The sequence below is a fragment of the Lytechinus variegatus genome, chromosome 6 (assembly GCF_018143015.1).
Source record: "Lytechinus variegatus isolate NC3 chromosome 6, Lvar_3.0, whole genome shotgun sequence".
Classification (NCBI taxonomy): Eukaryota; Metazoa; Echinodermata; class Echinoidea; order Temnopleuroida; family Toxopneustidae; genus Lytechinus; species Lytechinus variegatus.
Genome location: NC_054745.1, coordinates 1,583,380 through 1,602,439, shown reverse-complemented (window position 1 = coordinate 1,602,439; position 19,060 = coordinate 1,583,380). Strand labels below are relative to the sequence as shown.

Here is a 19,060-nt window from a genome sequence, read left to right as displayed (position 1 = left end):
TTTGAGAAAATAATACAAGCAGGATTGAAAAGGGCGAAGTGTAATTTCAAATGATCTTTAGAAAGATGAAATGTCTACACTGAATAGATCTGGCCTTCACAATGAAAGCATTATTTCAAACCATAAAATCTGCAAATGGAATCAACCCTACTCTTTGAAAAGAAGAAAAAAACAGCAATGGGTCGAAAGGGAAAGTTTTCAGTAATAGCTAAAACAATAATTTGGTCTCTAGAAAGTAAACATTTGAAAATAAGCTCATATAGAGCTTTTTTTCTCTATACTGTCAAAATTTGAAGTTGTAAAATTAAAATTAAAAGCAAAATGAAGGGATTATTTTTTTCTAAGCAGTTTTATGGACCACCTGGAAGTTTCATTGTGATTGCCAGTGTGCACATCTCATGCTTTAGTGAACCCCAACCTTGTTTTCTCCTTTTTGGGGAACCTCCCACCATAATTCTTCTGCATTTAATCAAACACCTGTGAAGGTTATTGCTGATCACATTTTCAAACCTAATAAAAGAGTGGATTTTTAAGCACATTAAAATCCCCTGAAATGTAGTTATGGGCGACTTACTGTTGGTTTTGGGTGGCATGTCTCATTGGTTTGAACCTAAGAGATATTAAAAATGAGCTGAAATTTATGCAAAACACATTCATATATCTGTAAACTTAACAATGGGATGGGTCTTTTAGCGTAGCAATTTGGTTTGACACTTGACCTTGAAGTTCCATGCAGCACACCGTTCTTCTGCTGAGTAGATTTTTTGTGCGCCCAATATCAGTTACGTATTTATATATCGAAAAAAAAACAAATCGAAAAATAAAATATAAAGCTCAGGAATGATGCCATTAGGACATCAAACAAGTTTTATTTCTTTAATGTAGCACAATGCCAATATCATATTTCGTGTACCAGAGTCGATGAAAAAAAATCATGCAAATTAGCCCGTAATGGCTGCATCGAGCATGTAGTCGCAAAAAAGCAGATTGATTCTATTCTTCCTATTCTCCTTTAACTGGTTCTACAAAGATTCACCTCGTCTCACGTTGAACAAACAGTGATTGCGTGCGACAAGGTGAATTGAATCATCCAAGCGAAGTTCATCGTGGAATTAGTATAAGTAATATTAACCGTGTGCAGGGGCGTAGATAGCGGGGGGATGGGGGGATGCATCCCCCCCCCAGAATTTTAGGTGGGGGGGATGGTGTGTACAATCATCCCCCCCAGGTTTCTGTGGGGGAAGAAGCAAAACTATACAGTAATAAAGCAATGAATGCTAGTTAAAATCAATCAATAATAATAGCAGTAATAATCATAACGTACAACAATGACAAACATGATCAAAATTGGACTTTTATTCAGAGTCAATCATCTTATATGCATTTACAACTTGCAAGTTTTAAGTAATAACAACTGTCTTGCGTCGTCATATACATTTAAGGATCGTTATTCAGAGTTTCACCAAGTACATTTCCTTATAATAATTATGTATTTGCAAAGGAGATAAGTTCAAAATATTTCATTACAGATTTAAGAAAGTGTCGCTTAATCACTCCCTTTCAGAGCAATTGCTTTCATAACACATTAACACTGTTCAAACGAATTAATAAGAAATTACCTATACACATACACTGACCCTTTTCCCTGCTGGCCATGTCCTCAACCCCTACTTTGCAAAGGAAAGGTGAAAATTTTCAGTCTCTAAGGAGCGAATTAGTAAATGAATGATTTTGGAATGAAAGTGCAAATTTTGGATGGCCTCAGTGATATCCGAGGTTTTTTTCACTTAATATCTTTGGCGCAATGTATTTTGGAATTACTTATACCAGTGATTTCTGTATATGTGCGCAGTCTTCTAGGTTTGAAGGATATAAACTGTTACATTTCCTTACCTATGTTTTTATCATAATCATCATAACAAGGTACATAATAAGAAATGAATCGAAATTATAACAAGTTACTATCTATACAGTTTACTTTCGACAACCCGGTGAGGTTTATTTCATTTCCATACTTAATTCAATCAAGCCTTTGTAATCATGGTAATTTTAAACAGAGTGTGCTTATCATTTTAGTGTCCGCATATCTGCACGTGGATAAGAAATATAATGTTGAGCTTTTTTTATTTTACCCCTATTACTATAATTGTAATTGATATTTTTTTAGTTATTTGGCTGTTTATTTGTTTATTCCTTTAGTTGTTAATTCATTCGTTTGATCATTAACAATATCGCTACTTTTAAAAGAGTATACTACTATACTAGTAAAATAAGGAATACTAGTTATTCTAGATCATGTTTAGCAGGACTGTCATGACCAAGATGATAACTAGACTTCCGACAAATGACATTTCTCTTATGATCATCTTTACTCATTGTCATTGATCAAACAAAAGATTACTGCCATGAAAAATGTGCAAGGAAGTTTGTTTATTACTGGATGCCCTGTTTATTGCTGAAAGCAAAGTGATTAAAAGACACACTAGATAATCCATGAGGCAGATCGTGTTATTTTGTTATCTTTAACTCGTCTGCTTTGGCCCATGATATTTTGTTTTTATCGAGTACGTTATCTCCTTTATTCTTTATATTTATATATTAATTACATGTATATATATATATATATATATATATATCTATATATATATATATATATATATATATATATATATATATATATACATATATATATATATATATATATAAAGTATGACCCAGCTAGGGATCATCCCCCCAGGTCTAAGGACCTGTCTACGCCACTGACCGTGTGAAAATGTGCCATGAATCTTTATGATCATCGTCATATCGAATGATAGAATAATGATTCATCACCAACCAATAATGAAATCAAAAGAAAATCATGCAGATAAAAAGGAGAACAGGGACTGAAAAGGGGTAGCAGATTGGTAATTCTATGCTTATGTTATGGTTCTTGTCTGACTGTAATAATCGGGCGCAATAAAGACCCGTTTTGAAATTAACATAGTTTGATTGATCGTGCATTTAGATATAGTTCATTATTTGTAGAACAAATTAAAAAAAATCCACTTTATGATCTACCCCAATGGTACTCTAAGTGAGGGTTGGAGCTTATACCCTTTTTACACAGGATTTTCTTAGCCCCGGACTATCGCTAACCCCGTACTATCCTTACCCTAGTCGAAATAAAATGGTAAAAAAATAGACCAAAAAATAGACAAAAAAATAAGAAAAAATATATTTTTATACTATTTTTTCCTAACAGAAAATAGTGGAAAAATATTCTAAAAATACATAAAAATTACAACAAAAATAGGAAAGAAATATATTTTACAGCTATTTTTCTCTTATGAAATTAGAAAAAAATACATTGAAAATAGGAAAATAGGAGAAAAATAGGGAAAATATACATTTTTTGGTTATTTAATTTGGAACAAAGAAAAAAATAGATTAAAAATAGCGGCTGTGCGGAATATATATATACACAAAAAAAAAAGTAAGTCCCCCTAAATCAAATTGCTGTAACTTTTGAACCAAATTATTTTGAGATATGATATTTCATGGGTGGTTTTGTACACTCATTAAGCAACTCCTGGGGAAAAATGAGATTGATCGGTTGAGTCATGCATGAGTAATTAAAGATTGAATTAAAAATGGCCATTTTTGAAAGTCACAAGAGTCGTTTTTCAGATTGTGCAAATAAAAAAATGGGCAAAAATTGATTTTAGGTGAATTTTATGGTGGTATGCTGTTTTACCATCCATCATTTAACCACTTCAGACCAAATTTTGATATCGTATTTTCATGGTTGAGTGAGCACGATGTATTGCAGTGGCCGCGGAAGCGGGGGGGGGGCTGTGGGGCTTCAGCCCCCCTCTTTTTTTCCATAAGCAAGTACAAAAATGTAATACGATTGTGATTTTTGGCATGGTCAGCTCCCCCCCCCCCACTTTGAAAACTGCTCTGTGGCCCCTGTATTGTGACGTATCATCATAGGGGTTTTTGGTAGTATCTTCTACAACTTGTTAGATCATGTTAAAATTTGAAAATGTTGATGGCTCCCCCGATTATAGGCCCCTCCCCCATTTAAAATTCTGGATCCACCACTGATCTGTCCATACATTCAACTGATCCTGAGAAATTGTTAGGAAAAGAATACATTTATGCAGTATAGAGTATTCATTCCTAAGTTTTCGAATGTGCTCGCTCAACCATGAAAATGGTTAAAGTTCGGAAAGTGTTTGGTGATAGAAAAACAATAGCAATTAAAGACACATTTGAAACCAAATTTGCCCCAAAAACTCACTTCATTACCCTTTAAAATGAGTCTGTGACATTGAAAATACCAATTTTCCCACTTTGATGCATGCTCACTCATCCATAACTTAACAAATCGATTTCATTTTTGCACAGAATTCTGCCCATAGGTCGATAAACATTACTGCCAAACGACATTGCTAAAGACAGCCTTGAAAAAAAGTTCCACCATATTGAATAAGGGGTTACGTATGCTTAAACATATGCACCCATAATGTACACAAGTCTATGAGAGAGGAAGTCAACATTTTAACAAAATGAGGGTTTGTTTCATGGACGGTTTTTGTTATTTCTGCTAACAGTTATTTCATGAAACTTCGCACATGGCTTCAGAGTAACACTATCCAAAAGGTGCGCACACCAAAATAACCATTCGATATGGTACAAAGTGGGGCCAAGGCCTTGAACTTTCTTCTCATTTGCATAATTTTCGAATATTGTGTGCTCACTGATGCATTAAACATCGGGGTTTTCATAAAAATCAAATCAAATGAACTGTACAAGGAGTTTTGTGACAGATATCCATAGTTACAAACTGCATTTTTTCCAATAACGTAAAAAAGAGCTAATCACATTCCACATGTTCATTCAAGCGTAAATGTTTAATTTGACACCTTTGAATCATTGAAGCATGTTAATTGGTCATGAACATAACAAAAAAGTTGAGAAAATATCATTTTCAGTTACCAAAATGAAGCAATACTTGCCTAAGATATTTGAAAATCGCATTTTTTGGTTTCCAATAAATGTTCATTGAACCGTGAAACGATGAATATTGTTGAAGATAGTCTTTCCCAAAATAACTGTCATCATATTCTAGCATTTTTATTGATATAAATGTGTAAAAATCCAATTATAGCAAATTTGGACTTGAGTTCATTCAACCGTGAAATTTAGCTAAAAAAGTTGTATTGTCTTTTAGAAAGTACCTTTTACAAGCCTTCTGACTATTTTTCATAATGAGAATGTGGAATTAGTTCTAATAAAATGGAATCAAAGTCATGATATTTTGCTTGTGACTTTTGAAAAGTGACATTTTTGCCTTCTGACGGTGCTCACTGAAGCATGACGTAAGATACGTCCACAACATTTACCCAGAGGGTAGCTTATAAAATTACCTACACGCTCATGTAAAAATATATCAAAAACTCGCATTGGTTCGGAAATTATTGATATTTGTTTAGGGGGAGACTTCCTTTTTTTTGTGTACATAAAAAAATATATTTTATACTATTTTTTCCCCTCACAGAAAATAGTGAAAAATATTCTAAAACTACAAAGAAATTACAATAAAAATAGGTGAAAAATATATTTTTCAGCTATTTTTCTCTTCTGGAATTAAAAAAAAATACTTTGAAAATGGAACAAGAACAGGAAAAAAATTATTTTTGGGGTTATTCAATTTGGAACAAAGAAAAAGCAGAACAAAAATATATTTTTTGTGTGTTTGAAAGACAGATTTTCCAGTTGCACATCTATTTACTATTTTTAAAATATTTTTTACGTATATCAATCATCTAAAAATCTATTTTTTCGCTATTTTCTAATGATTTTAAAAATATTACCTAAAATTTATATTTTTTTTATTTTCAAGGAAGAACTGTTTCCTCTATTTTGTTGTGTCAAATCATATAGATATGTTCCTGATCTTTCACACTTTTTGTATCACTTCTTTTATTTTCCTTGCACACACACACTTAAGAAAATTGGTAACATCCCCCCCTTGGCTGTTACTTGAATTAAGTATCTTTACAATGAATGTCCACTCCTGTTATAACAAGGTGCAGGGGAAAGTGATATAATTATCCTTGCACATAGGATTGAAGAATCAAGGAAAATTGCCTCATTGTATTGAAACATTGTTGTTAATTGCCACATGCACAACAATACAACAGGAATTGACAAAACTTGCCCTAGAAAATCAGTCTCTCAGCCTTTTGAAATCTGTTTGAAAAAATTTCAAAGAGTGACAAAATCATATAAATTTTGTATTGTATTGGAATTTAATGAATTAAAATTGTTACAAACTATGTTTGAGACATAACAAGCTGTGTATTATTCTTGTCTTATGTGTCAACGATTATCTTACACAGTAAGAAGGTAGTTAGTCGAATTTTTACAAGCTAGCTCGGGGGATAAAATTTTAATATAATGCAATGCAACAAAACAAACATTCATGAGGATAAGCACTAAACTGTCTCACCAATAAAGGATTTTTTTTTTGAATTGTCATAACTTTGTTATTCCTCATTCAATTATGATGAAATTTTCATTTTCTGGGGGGGGAGGGGAACTGATGTACTCAATACATGTATGTTCAAATCACATAACTTTCAATCTTATAGTACCCTTAAGGATAAATACCAGGCCCATCAACCAAATGAGTGAGACAACTGGTTATAGAAACATTTATTTTACAATGTAAAATGGTTCAAAGAGATCTATGAAGAAAGATTCAGATAAAGGAAACAGAAAAAAAGAACCACCCCCGTCCTGTGTAAAGTGAAAGGCTGCACAGCAGATATGATGGAGGCAACTTTTTTTTCTTTAATCAAAATGAGTTAGATTACCCCAACCCTGGGTTATATTTGGTTCAATTTTTGGCATACTTGTAAAATACTGTCGATAACCTGGAGGGTTTTATAGTAAATCCATATTAATCTTAATCTTAGTACAATCCCTTTTTGTTTCGCACCTGGGATCCTTTTGTTTGTACGTATGTGAAAACTGATAGCATACCATGATCTATTATTTTGTATTCAATAAATAATCTAGACCTATTCAGTTTTTTGAAGGAGTGATAGAGGAGTATAGGTTTTTAACTAATAAGTATGTTTTAATTGAGATCCTTGGGCCATCGATCACTGCGTCTAAAGAGTTGGCCTGTGACGGTAACTTCATTCTCTGTACTTCTAGCATGACACTTGTCCTTTGCTGGTAGATGCGATGTATCTGAAGATTTAAAAGAAAAAACAATGGAAAGGAGAATAAACACTACAGAGAATAGACCACGGCGGGGAACGATCTAACGTTTAAATCAGACTGAGATTTTTAAAAAAATTGCAAAAAGAAGCTGCTGAAAAAGAGCCAATGGAGTAAATTAGAGTCAAAAGGGGCCTAAGCTTTCGATCCTAGCAGAATCTTTTTCGGAGGCAAAATAACAAACATATAAGGTGGAACAACCATAATATAGACCACAGACATACAACAGCAACACTGGAAACAAGGAGACAAAAGGGGCATTAGTGAGGTTAATGAAGGGGATGAAAGAAAAGGAGTAGGCAGACACAAAGGGAAGATAGTGTGAGTAAGGCCAAAGAAAGACCTCAAGTGGGGAGGGATTAAGAATGAGGCAGGCAACATCAAACAGGATCTAGAACAAAACAGTGATAGAGGGTATGAGGAAGAGATGAATAACAAGAGAATTAGTGAGAGGTGGGTCAAACAGATAACAAAGAAAGGCATAAAAAAAAACTGGTGCATAAGAGTGGGGGAAAAGGGAAAGAAAAGGGAACAACTGATAATGTGCAAAAGACATATGTATGATAGAGCATTAAACAAACTAAGAGAAGAAAGTAAGTGTAAAAATAAATCTGTAAGTATAAAAATATCCAAAAGGAAAAAAATATATATATACAAATGGTGTAACTGATATTGTAATCTGCTGGGTGTGAGGTAGGGAAAAAACAGAAGACTATATAGTAGAAAAAAAGAAGAAAAAAAATCCTGTATAAAAGGAAGGGAAGCAAATTGCCTAAAATTGTAAAAGCAAATGAGAGAGGGGGTGTAAATGAGAGAAAAAAAAAACAAAAATAGTAAACATGAAAAAAAAGCAAAATAAATAAGTGGTAAATCTAAGAGGTGAAGGGAGAGAAAACAATAAATATATAATAATGGTTATATCGAATGAATAAGGGAGGAAAAATAGGAGCAGAGCTTGTAATTGTATGAGTAAAAAAAAAATTGTGAGACTCAGAGAACCAAATAGAGGTCTAATTTCAAAGATAAAAAAGCCATCTCAAGTCCTTACGATTTTCAGGAAAAATTCAGGAAATGTAATTTCATTCAGCTTAGTTCAGATAAGATAAATGTGCATGTTTCATCTGAATTATACTTCGAATTCCATGTCATTTTTTCTATACAAGTCACAATGCATGAATTATCATGCTGGGCATGGCAGGTAATTTGTTTTCATTTTCATTAATTTTTTTATCATCAGAATATTACTAAAAAAAAAGGGCGGGGGCCAGAGTCTAGGCCTAGCCAGTCTACAAATATATGAAATATTACCAGCAGCATTAAAAATCATTCATATTCAGAGATCTTCGTAAAACATTAATACTAATATGCATGGCTAAAATTATCACTCGATCGTTATGTGCGAGGTGCCGCGCTAGCAAGTCGGTTAGCATTAGTGCTCGCCTCAGCCCCGACGCCAGGCATAGCCTGCAGTCCACGGCCCGCTGGCACGGGGCACGGCCGGTGAGCGGGTTAGGAACAAGGGCATTTGGGAGTCCGGCCCGGGCGGCAGAGGCAGTACGAAGAAATCTGAATGCCATCGATCGATTTAACAAACTACAAGAAGAAAATCATATAAAATGTTTATTTGACTTACTGTTTAACCTACTGCCGTATGTCTGCAAAATTTGTTGTCCGAATCTGACCCGTATTCTGTTAGATGTTAGTGAACTCTTGACGGCCATCTTCAGCTTCTCACAGACGTAGAAACGGCTATCTTTTTCAAAAAATTTTTGGCGGTAAGAAATCGCGAAGTGCGCATGCGTATCTCTAGCTGCTCCATCCCATGCGTGTGCGTGCTTGCCCATTTTTATTTATCTACTTATATATTATTTATTTTGTTTTTTATTTACTGGTCTGGCGCATGCAGCAATCATGAAGGTGCTTAAAAGTTCCTCGCGGCCGCGGCGATCCCCCCTTTTTTAAAGTCCCTTCACCCTTTATAATTTTCACATGAATGATTAGAGTAAAAGAAAATATTAAAAACTTAGATGAAGGTAACGCCGCGGGGGTGGGGAATTTTGATAGGCGGTGGGTGAGAAATTCAGACAAGCAAACAGTGATTTCATTTTTTTAAAGAAATGACCAATACTTTTTCACTTTATTATTTGTCTACACCAGTAAGAAAAGAAATAGTCTGAAAGAGATAATATTACAAACAGTGCAAAATATTACTGGTTAAAAAAAAAACTGACCGACATTGTGACTCTTCAAGTAAGAAAAATAGATTGAAAATGGATATAGGATCTATAATTTTTAAAAAATATAGGTAATAAAAAATACCCTGACATTGTGACACTTAATTTAAGCAAGGAAAATAGATTGGAAATAGGTACAAACTTCTTACAAATTTTCGAAAAGAAATGAAAAAAATAGCCTTGCATTAAAGTTAGAAAAATTGATATTGAAGTTGGATACAAAGTTCCTAAAAAAAAAATTATATAGTGAAATAAAATCACCTGACGTCATAACATGAATCAAGAAAAATAATTACAAAAATAAAGTTCTTACCATTTGAAACAAATAGATACATTATAGCCTGGCATCATATGGCAAGTAAGAAAAATAGTTTAAAAATAAATGGAAATTTTTAATATGAAAAATATATGTAAAATAGTTTGCCATCATGACACGAAGTATGAAAAATAGATCAAAAATAATAAATAAAATAAAAAGTTGAAGCCTGCGAAGTACCACAGATAAATTATTGTTTCAGATACCATTTCACAAAACAAAAGTCACACTTGGTGATCGTGCATTTGCACGTGCTGCCCCCAAACTGTGGAATAGCCTGCCAATTGATATAAGAAACTCTCCATCCTTGGCTCTCTTCAAATCAAAATTAAAAACATCTCTTTAGTTAAGAAAATATGCTATGTAGACCAAAATAAGTAAAAAGAGCTCTGAACAAACGCAGCTGAATATATCCATATAAAAGCTGCGCTATATAAATTAATGTTTATTATTATTATTGTTACGATACTGCAACAAATAACAAAGAAGATTTTAAATATAAAGTTTGAATTTTCCTTTTTTTTATTACAGGAAATAATTATACATAAAATAAAACAAATAATGATCTTACATAAATCTCTTGAAGTGTCCGATGTAAAATCCCGAAGTGATGATGCTATATCCAAGTAATAATCCAAATGATAAAAATCCCAGTTGACTGGCGAAAATTCACAATGATGGCGATGATGAAACTGATGTTGAAGTCCGATGAATAATAAGAGTCACTGCAACGAGTTGAAATGTCCGTGAAGACGATGTTGATGATGATTAACAGTCAATTTCAGCAATCCATGGGTTGAAGCGTGTTCATTGAACAGGTTGATGATGTTGGTGATCTCGATGAGAACTGATAATTTCTCAAAATAACTGCAAACAGTTCATTGATGCATAAACTGCTCTGATCTGATCTGGTGAAGTGATCTCATATGATGTGATGTGATCTCCTGCTCTCATATGATGTGATGGTGTGATCTAATATGATGTGATGATATCCTTAAAGAAACTGCAGCTTTATTTATACCCATTACAGCTACTTTCTAGAATTCACTATAATGGAAAGTTCTAGCATTGCTTTCCAAAAGAATATTCTTTCTCTTTCAGGAGCCTTCTTCATTTCTAAAACATTCATGAATGACCTCATTGAAATCAACATGTGTAAATAACATAGCTAAGCCTATTCATTTCCACTACCAATACAATTCTATTGTTTGGCTTTTCCCTATTCAACAATAAAACTCCTTGGCCTTTTAAATAGGCAAGGCCTGCATAATAAAAAGACATTCTTGAATGTTCTTTACAATTCTTGGCTATCCTTAAAGGGAAATAACTAATAGATGAATGTAATTGCTTTTACAATTCTTCTACAATTATTCTTATATGTAACACCTCCCCCACCGGGGAAAAGAAAGCTTTACCGTAGTAAAGGTTTCTTTATGATTATTTTTTCTTTTAACTGTTCAAAGTCATCTTGATAAATCATTTACATTTATCGTGTACAAAGATATAGTACTTAACGAACATGTTAAAATAAATGAACATCAAAGATGTTTTCTTCAAATGACACACTTGGTCAAAATCATGAATAATTTCAGTTTTTATACTCTTGATAGAGCATCAGCAATTACATTATTCTTTCCCTTTATGTGTACAATTTTCAAAGGGAATGGTTGAAGCATTAGGCTCCATCTATACAGTCTTTGATTCTTTGTTTTGAATTTCTCCAAAAACACAAGAGGATTGTGATCTGTATAGACTGTAATCTCTCCATTGGTTAGATACACCTCAAACTGCTGAAGGGCTAGTACGAGACTCAGGGCCTCTTTTTCAATAGTTGAGTACTTCTTCTGAAATTTATTGAGTTTCTTAGAGAAGTAGCACACTGGTTTTTCGATGCCTTTTTCATCTTCTTGGAGCAATACTGCTCCTACTCCAACATCACATGCATCAATTGCTACTTTGAATGGCTTTGTGAAGTTTGGAGCTGCCAAAATAGGCTCATTCACCAAAATGGCCTTTAATTTCTCAAATGATCTTTGACATTCTTCAGACCAAACATACTTCGCTTTTGCCTTCAGCAGGTTTGTCAGAGGACTAACCACAGTATTGTAATTTGGAACAAATTTCCTGTAGAAGCCACTCATACCTAAGAATCTGAGCAATTCTTTCTTAGTTGTGGGAATTGGGAAGTCTAAGATAGCTTGTATCTTGGCTTCTCTTGGTAGCACTTGCCCTTGACCAACCACATGACCAAGATATGTGACCTTTGGCTTGGCAAATTCACTTTTCATCAGATTCACTACTAGATTGGCTTTGTCCAGCCTGTCAAACAGTGCTCTCAAATGATTCAGATGATCATTCCAAGTATCACTGTATACTAGGATGTCGTCTATGTATACGACACAATTGTCAAGTCCGGCAATCACTTGATTTGTCAACCTTTGGAAGGTTGCTGGTGCATTTTTCATTCCAAAAGGCATGACTTTGCATTGAAACAAGCCTTCAGGTGTGACAAAGGCTGATATCTCTTTGGCTCGGTCAGTCAGTGGCACTTGCCAATATCCTTTAAGCAAGTCTATCTTTGTGATATAGGCAGAATTTCCAACCCTATCAATACAATCTTCTAACCTAGGAATTGGATACGAATCAGTCTTAGTTACTGCATTTACCTTTCGGTAATCAATGCAAAATCTCTGAGAGCCGTCTGGCTTTGGAACCATTACAATGGGGGAACTCCAACTACTCTGACTCGGTTCGATTATGTCATTATCTAACATAAACTGTATTTCCTTATTCACCATTTCCAACTTGCTTGGATTGAGCCTATAAGGATTCTGTTTGATAGGTCTTACATCACCTACGTCTACATCATGTACAGTTAAAGGTGTACGACCTGGTTTGTCTTTACATACATTCTCATATTCTCTTAACAGGCCAGATATATCATTTCTTTGATCTTCAGGCAGGTGTTTTAATGCCTCATCCATGTTTCCTAACATCTCTGAGTTAGATAACTTTACACCACATGGTTCGTTCTTAGATACATCTGTATAAGACAATTCATTATCTGTCTTTCCATGGTATTCTTCTTCATGAACATCTACATGTTTTTCTTCTTCTTTGACCTGTGTTGTACCTATTGGCTGACTAGCCTCTCGCTCAAAGTATTCTTTCAACATGTTTACATGACAAACTCTTTGAGACTTTCTTCGATCAGGGGTACTGATCACATAGTTGACATCATTCAATTTCTTTTTGACTATGTAGGGACCACTAAACCTAGCTTTCAAGGGCTCACCTTGCAAAGGCAACAACACTAACACTTTGTCTCCAGGCTTGAAACTTCGCTCTTTTGCATTTTTGTCAGCTTGAGCTTTCATTTTTCCCTGCGACTCTTTCAAGTGTTCCTTAGCCACATCACAAGCTTTTGAGAGCCTTTCTCTAAACTTTGACACATAGTCTAGAAGGTTTACATCATCATCCTGAACCATAAACCTCTCTTTGATAAGCTTTAGGGGACCCCTAACCTCATGACCATAGACCAATTCAAATGGACTGAAACCTGTGGACTCATTTGGGGAATCCCTAGTTGCAAACAGTAGGAATGAGATCCCTTTATCCCAGTCATCGGGATAGTCTTCACAATAAGCCCTAATCATGGTCTTCAAAGTCTGATGATAGCGTTCTAACGCTCCTTGGGACTGTGGGTGATAAGCAGAGGACTTGATCTGCTTTATTCCCAACTCCTTCATAACTTGCTGAAATATTCCTGACATGAAATTTGACCCTTGATCAGATTGAATTTCCTTCGGCAGCCCGTACCTAGTGAAAAACTGCACTAACGCCTGCACCACTGTCTTCGCAGTGATACTCCTCAAAGGTATCGCCTCTGGAAACCGTGTAGACAAGTCCATAATCGTCAGGAGAAATCTGTGACCCGACCTCGTTCTGGGTAAGGGTCCGACACAATCAACAAGAACCCTAGTAAAAGGTTCATCAAATGCAGGAATGGGTATCAATGGAGCAGGCTTGATAGAAGGCTGTGCCTTACCAATAATCTGACATGTGTGACATGTCTTACAGAAATGCACAACATCTTTGTGCATCTTAGGCCAATAGAAATGCCTCATAATTCTATCTTCTGTCTTCCGAATACCGACATGACCTGCCATAGGTAACTCATGAGCCATTTTCAGAATATCTGTGCGGTAACAAGGAGGAACTACAACCTGGTGAATTATACACCAATCTTCATCAGCTGGTCTCCGGGGAGGTCTCCATTTCCTCATCAAAATGTCATCTTTGACATAAAAGCACTCAGGAACCTTATCAGCCTCAGCCTCAGAACATGCTTTTTGTGACAAGCTCTTTAATTCTGGGTCTGCCTGTTGTGCCTGTACAAGGGAGGATTTACTAAACAAACTATCATTGTTAGCAACAGAGCCTTCAACACTATCCCCATTCAAATCCTTGAAAAAGGTTTCAGCTAACCAGACATCAGTAATCTCCTCTACATCAGCAGATTCCGCATCATCCTTTTCAGCTCTACGAGTCTGAGACCTAGTAACAACACAATCCGGGAAATCCCTGGAAAATCTTCCTGCAACAATTCAGTTTCAGCTACCTCAACGGGCTTTTCCGAAACCACTGGAGATGCAACAACTTTATCTCCAGCCAAGTCGTTACCTAACAAGAAATCAACACCTTTCATGGGTAATTCTGGAACGACACCAACAGTCACAGGACCACTAACTAGGTCACACTTTAAGTCGACCTTATGTAAAGGAACCGACACGAAATTTGGGCCAATACCTTGAAAAAAGACGTTGGCATTCTCTGAACTCTCTGGAGGAAGAGCCGAATCACCTGGTACCATCAGGGACTGTGCAGCCCCTGTATCCCTAAGGATCACCACTGACCTACCAGCAGCACCAGTCGAACAAGGGGATACTTCACCATCATGCAAAAAACTTCTAAAAGTTTCATCAACCTGCTTGACTTTATCAGCAAATACTAGAGAAACACTCTCAACATCTTGATTGGGCTCTGATGGAACAAACTCCATCGAGGGAACACTTGTTTGCTTGACAAAACCCATGTCTTTCTTAGTTTTGGTTGGCATTCCAACCAATTTCCAACATGATTCTTTCAAATGTCCCGATTTATGACAATGAGTACAAATTTTGGAACTACGACTCTCAGACCGTTTGGTTGATTCTGTGCCCCCACTAGCCTGATTCTTGTTAGCGTCTTTGTCCTTGCTTGCATATTTTCCCTCACTAGGTTTACTGTGGGATTCAAGTGACCCTTTACCTTTCTTTTTCCAATAATTCTTGAAAGGAGGCCTATCTCCACTACCCTTATGTGTGACCTCAAATTCATCAGCTACTATGGCTGCTTTACTGACTTCAGTAACTCTATGGTCATCTAAGTGAGATTTAATGCCAAAAGGAAGACTCTTTTTGAATTCTTCTAGGAGGACAACTTCCCTAAGGTGAACAAAATCTTTGTCAACTTTCAGTGATCTGTACCACTTATCGAACATCATTTCTTGTTCCCTAGCAAATTCAACATACGTCTGGCCTGATTGTCTTTGCATGTTCCTAAATTTATGTCTGTACGCTTCTGGTACTAACTCATATGCATTGAGAATTGTTTCTTTTACTGTAGCATAGTCACATGATTGCGTTTCAGAGAGTGAAGAATAGACTTTTGCAGCCTTTCCAACAAAAACACTTTGAAGGAGAAGAGTCCAGTATTCCTCGGGCCAATTCAGTCTCTTGGCCACTTTTTCAAATGACACAAAATATGTATCAACTCCCTCTTCATCAAATTTTGGCATAAGGCGAATGTTTTTCGCCACATCAAAGCCTTGGGGAGATTTATCTTTAGCAGAGTTAGTATTTGCATGAGCTAACTCCATTTCTTTCAACTTTAACTGGTACTCCAATCTCATTTTCTCCATTTCAATGTTTTCTCTCATTTTCATTTCCTCCTTTTCAAGGTTTTCTTTCATTTTCATTTCCATCTCAAACTTTGCCAGTTGAATCTGAGCATCATCTGAAACAGTAACAGAAGTTTCAGACTCCTCTGTAAGCTTCATGTGACTAGCTAACAAGTCAATTATCTCTGTCTTCTTTAATCCTGGGGCTAGACATGGCAGAGATACACCCAAATGATCACAAACTGTTATCAAATCATCCTTCTTCAGTGACTTCAAATGATCATATGACAATTCTGTCATTGTAAGAAATTCTTCAACATCAAATGTAGCCATAGTGAATATACACAAATACAAGCACGTAATAACACAGTACAGTATATTCTAGAACTTTCCAAAATGTTTCCAATTCAAATTGGCTTTTGTTTCAAATTGACTTTTGTCTCAAATTGGCTTTCGTTTCCTGAAAAACTGTTTTTAGTTTCAAATTGTCTTATACAAATTTGGTTTTCGACTCCCGGACAACTGGTTTTAATTTCAAATTGGCTTATACAAATTTGGTTTTCGACTCCCGGACAACTGGTTTTAATTTCAAATTGGCTTATACAAATTTGGTTTTCGTTTCCCGGACAAGCCCCCAAAATTATTTGTTACGATACTGCAACAAATAACAAAGAAGATTTTTAAATATAAAGTTTGAATTTTCCTTTTTTTTATTACAGGAAATAATTATACATAAAATAAAACAAATAATGATCTTACATAAATCTCTTGAAGTGTCCGATGTAAAATCCCGAAGTGATGATGCTATATCCAAGTAATAATCCAAATGATAAAAATCCCAGTTGACTGGCGAAAATTCACAATGATGGCGATGATGAAACTGATGTTGAAGTCCGATGAATAATAAGAGTCACTGCAACGAGTTGAAATGTCCGTGAAGACGATGTTGATGATGATTAACAGTCAATTTCAGCAATCCATGGGTTGAAGCATGTTCATTGAACAGGTTGATGATGTTGATGATCTCGATGAGAACTGATAATTTCTCTCTCAAAATAACTGCAAACAGTTCATTGATGCATAAACTGCTCTGATCTGATCTGGTGAAGTGATCTCATATGATGTGATGTGATCTCCTGCTCTCATATGATGTGATGATCAAGTGATCTAATATGATGTGATGATCTGCTTGAAAAATCTGCAGCTTTATACTAATTACAGCTAGCTTTCTAGAATTCACTATAATGGAAAGTTCTAGCATTGCTTTCCAAAAGAATATTCTTTCTCTTTCAGGAGCCTTCTTCATTTCTAAAACATTCATGAATGACCTCATTGAAATCAACATGTGTAAATAACATAGCTAAGCCTATTCATTTCCACTACCAATACAATTCTATTGTTTGGCTTTTCCCTATTCAACAATAAAACTCCTTGGCCTTTTAAATAGGCAAGGCCTGCATAATAAAAAGACATTCTTGAATGTTCTTTACAATTCTTGGCTATCCTTAAAGGGAAATAACTAATAGATGAATGTAATTGCTTTTACAATTCTTCTACAATTATTCTTATATGTAACATTATTATTATATAATGTACAAAAGATCATTGACCTTTGGCCTTACATTTTATGGGTGAATGTGCATTCTATGTACTTATTATTTTATTTCATTTGATCTTCTGGTCAGAATCTGTGCATTTTGACACCATGATCACCAACCTGTGCCTTTTCATCTAAGAGATACCATTATATATACCGTATGGTATTTATAATGTAAAAAAAAAGGTTTAATGACCTTTGAATGGCTTTGACCTTGAAAGTTTTTTAATGTGCATTCTGTGTTCTTAATTTTATTTCATTTAATATTCTGGTAAAAATTTGTGCATTTTGACACCATTATCACCAACCTGCGCCTTTCCATCTCAGAGTTACCCCTCGGGGGGGGGGGCCACTTCCATTCACGAGTGGATACCATGCGCGACCATGGGGTCTCGAAAAGCACCCTAAACACGTAATTTCCATATTCTGAAAATGCACCCCTTAACAAGTATTGGCGTGTGAAACCATACCCTTAACAAGTATTGGAAACAAAACGATACTCTTGGCAAATATTCCCTGAAATGAACCCCTAAACAAGTACAGGAATGTTTTATTGTTACGGGTCCTTTGGTTGTCGGCTTTACCTTATTTGGTTTAGTACGACCCCACCTTCTACACCTCGCGCAAATAGGACTCTAAACACGTAGTGTTGGGGCAAAAAAGACATCCTTTATAAAACATTTTAATTTTGTTTTATCATCCCCGCAAATTCGACCCTAAACACGCAATTTTCCTAGCGAAGTAGATACCCTTTTTTCATTATTTTTGTGTTTTTGACACCCTTTTCACGTTACGTACGTAACGTGCCCTATCGTGAAAAGGACATCCTTTTTACGTGTTTTTTTGGTCGCGCATGGTATCCACTCGTCAATGTAAGTGCCCCCCCCCCCCCGGGAGTTACCATTATAGTATATATCAAAAGGTCATTGACCTTGAAAAAAAAGCATTTTCCCCAACGTGTATTCCTCCTAACTTTTTTTGGTAAATGTTGACACCCATACCTACTCAAATCGGTAAAAAACAATTCCCAATAATTCTATTCCAGATTGGCTACTTTGGGCTCTAATTTAGGGATACTAATTCAATTCTACTCTTTCAAGTCCACTTTAGTCCCGAAAAATACTAATTTTAAATCTCAGACAGCCCTGACGCCTAGTAAAAACTCAGTTTAAATTTCTTCACTACCACATTCCTAACTCAACCGGCCTGATCCGGAAAACCGGCAACTATAACTATTAAACACATTATGGAATGTAAAACAGTGCAAGAAAGCAAACAAACTTTTTACCAAAACAAACAATTCTTTATTTTCCACCTGCTATATACAAGTGCAAATTTGTATCGAGTTGAAGTCTAGCCGTTCCCTTTGTAACGAAATTGGATGGGTGGGTGACGGTGTGTCTAGTGTGTGTGTGGGGGGACTCACTATCGTATTTACGTGTAAGACTTCTTTATCTTTTTTTCGAGTAAACCGAATTCAAATTCACCCGTCAAACCTTGAAACTGAGCTATGTGCATTAATCCGTAACATGATAATAACCATCTATTGATATTCAAAATATGGGGCGTCGATAAATTGCCGTGGTATAAACATGTCTTTATTTGGTAAAATAAATGGCTCATTCATTTTGATTGGTTGATTAGTACAGTTATTCGGCATACAGAAGTCCTCAGCTAGAATGAGGTAAAGTGAT

The 19,060-nt window shown here is 35.4% G+C and overlaps 1 long non-coding RNA gene across 1 annotated transcript; it reads left to right on the top strand.

Moving 5' to 3' along the window:
* The first annotated feature begins 15,743 nt into the window (after positions 1-15,743).
* Positions 15,744-15,983, top strand: LOC121416543. Its single transcript, XR_005970196.1, has 2 exons — positions 15,744-15,796; positions 15,830-15,983. It is a non-coding gene; the product is annotated as an uncharacterized LOC121416543 (long non-coding RNA).
* Positions 15,984-19,060: the final 3,077 nt, after the last annotated feature.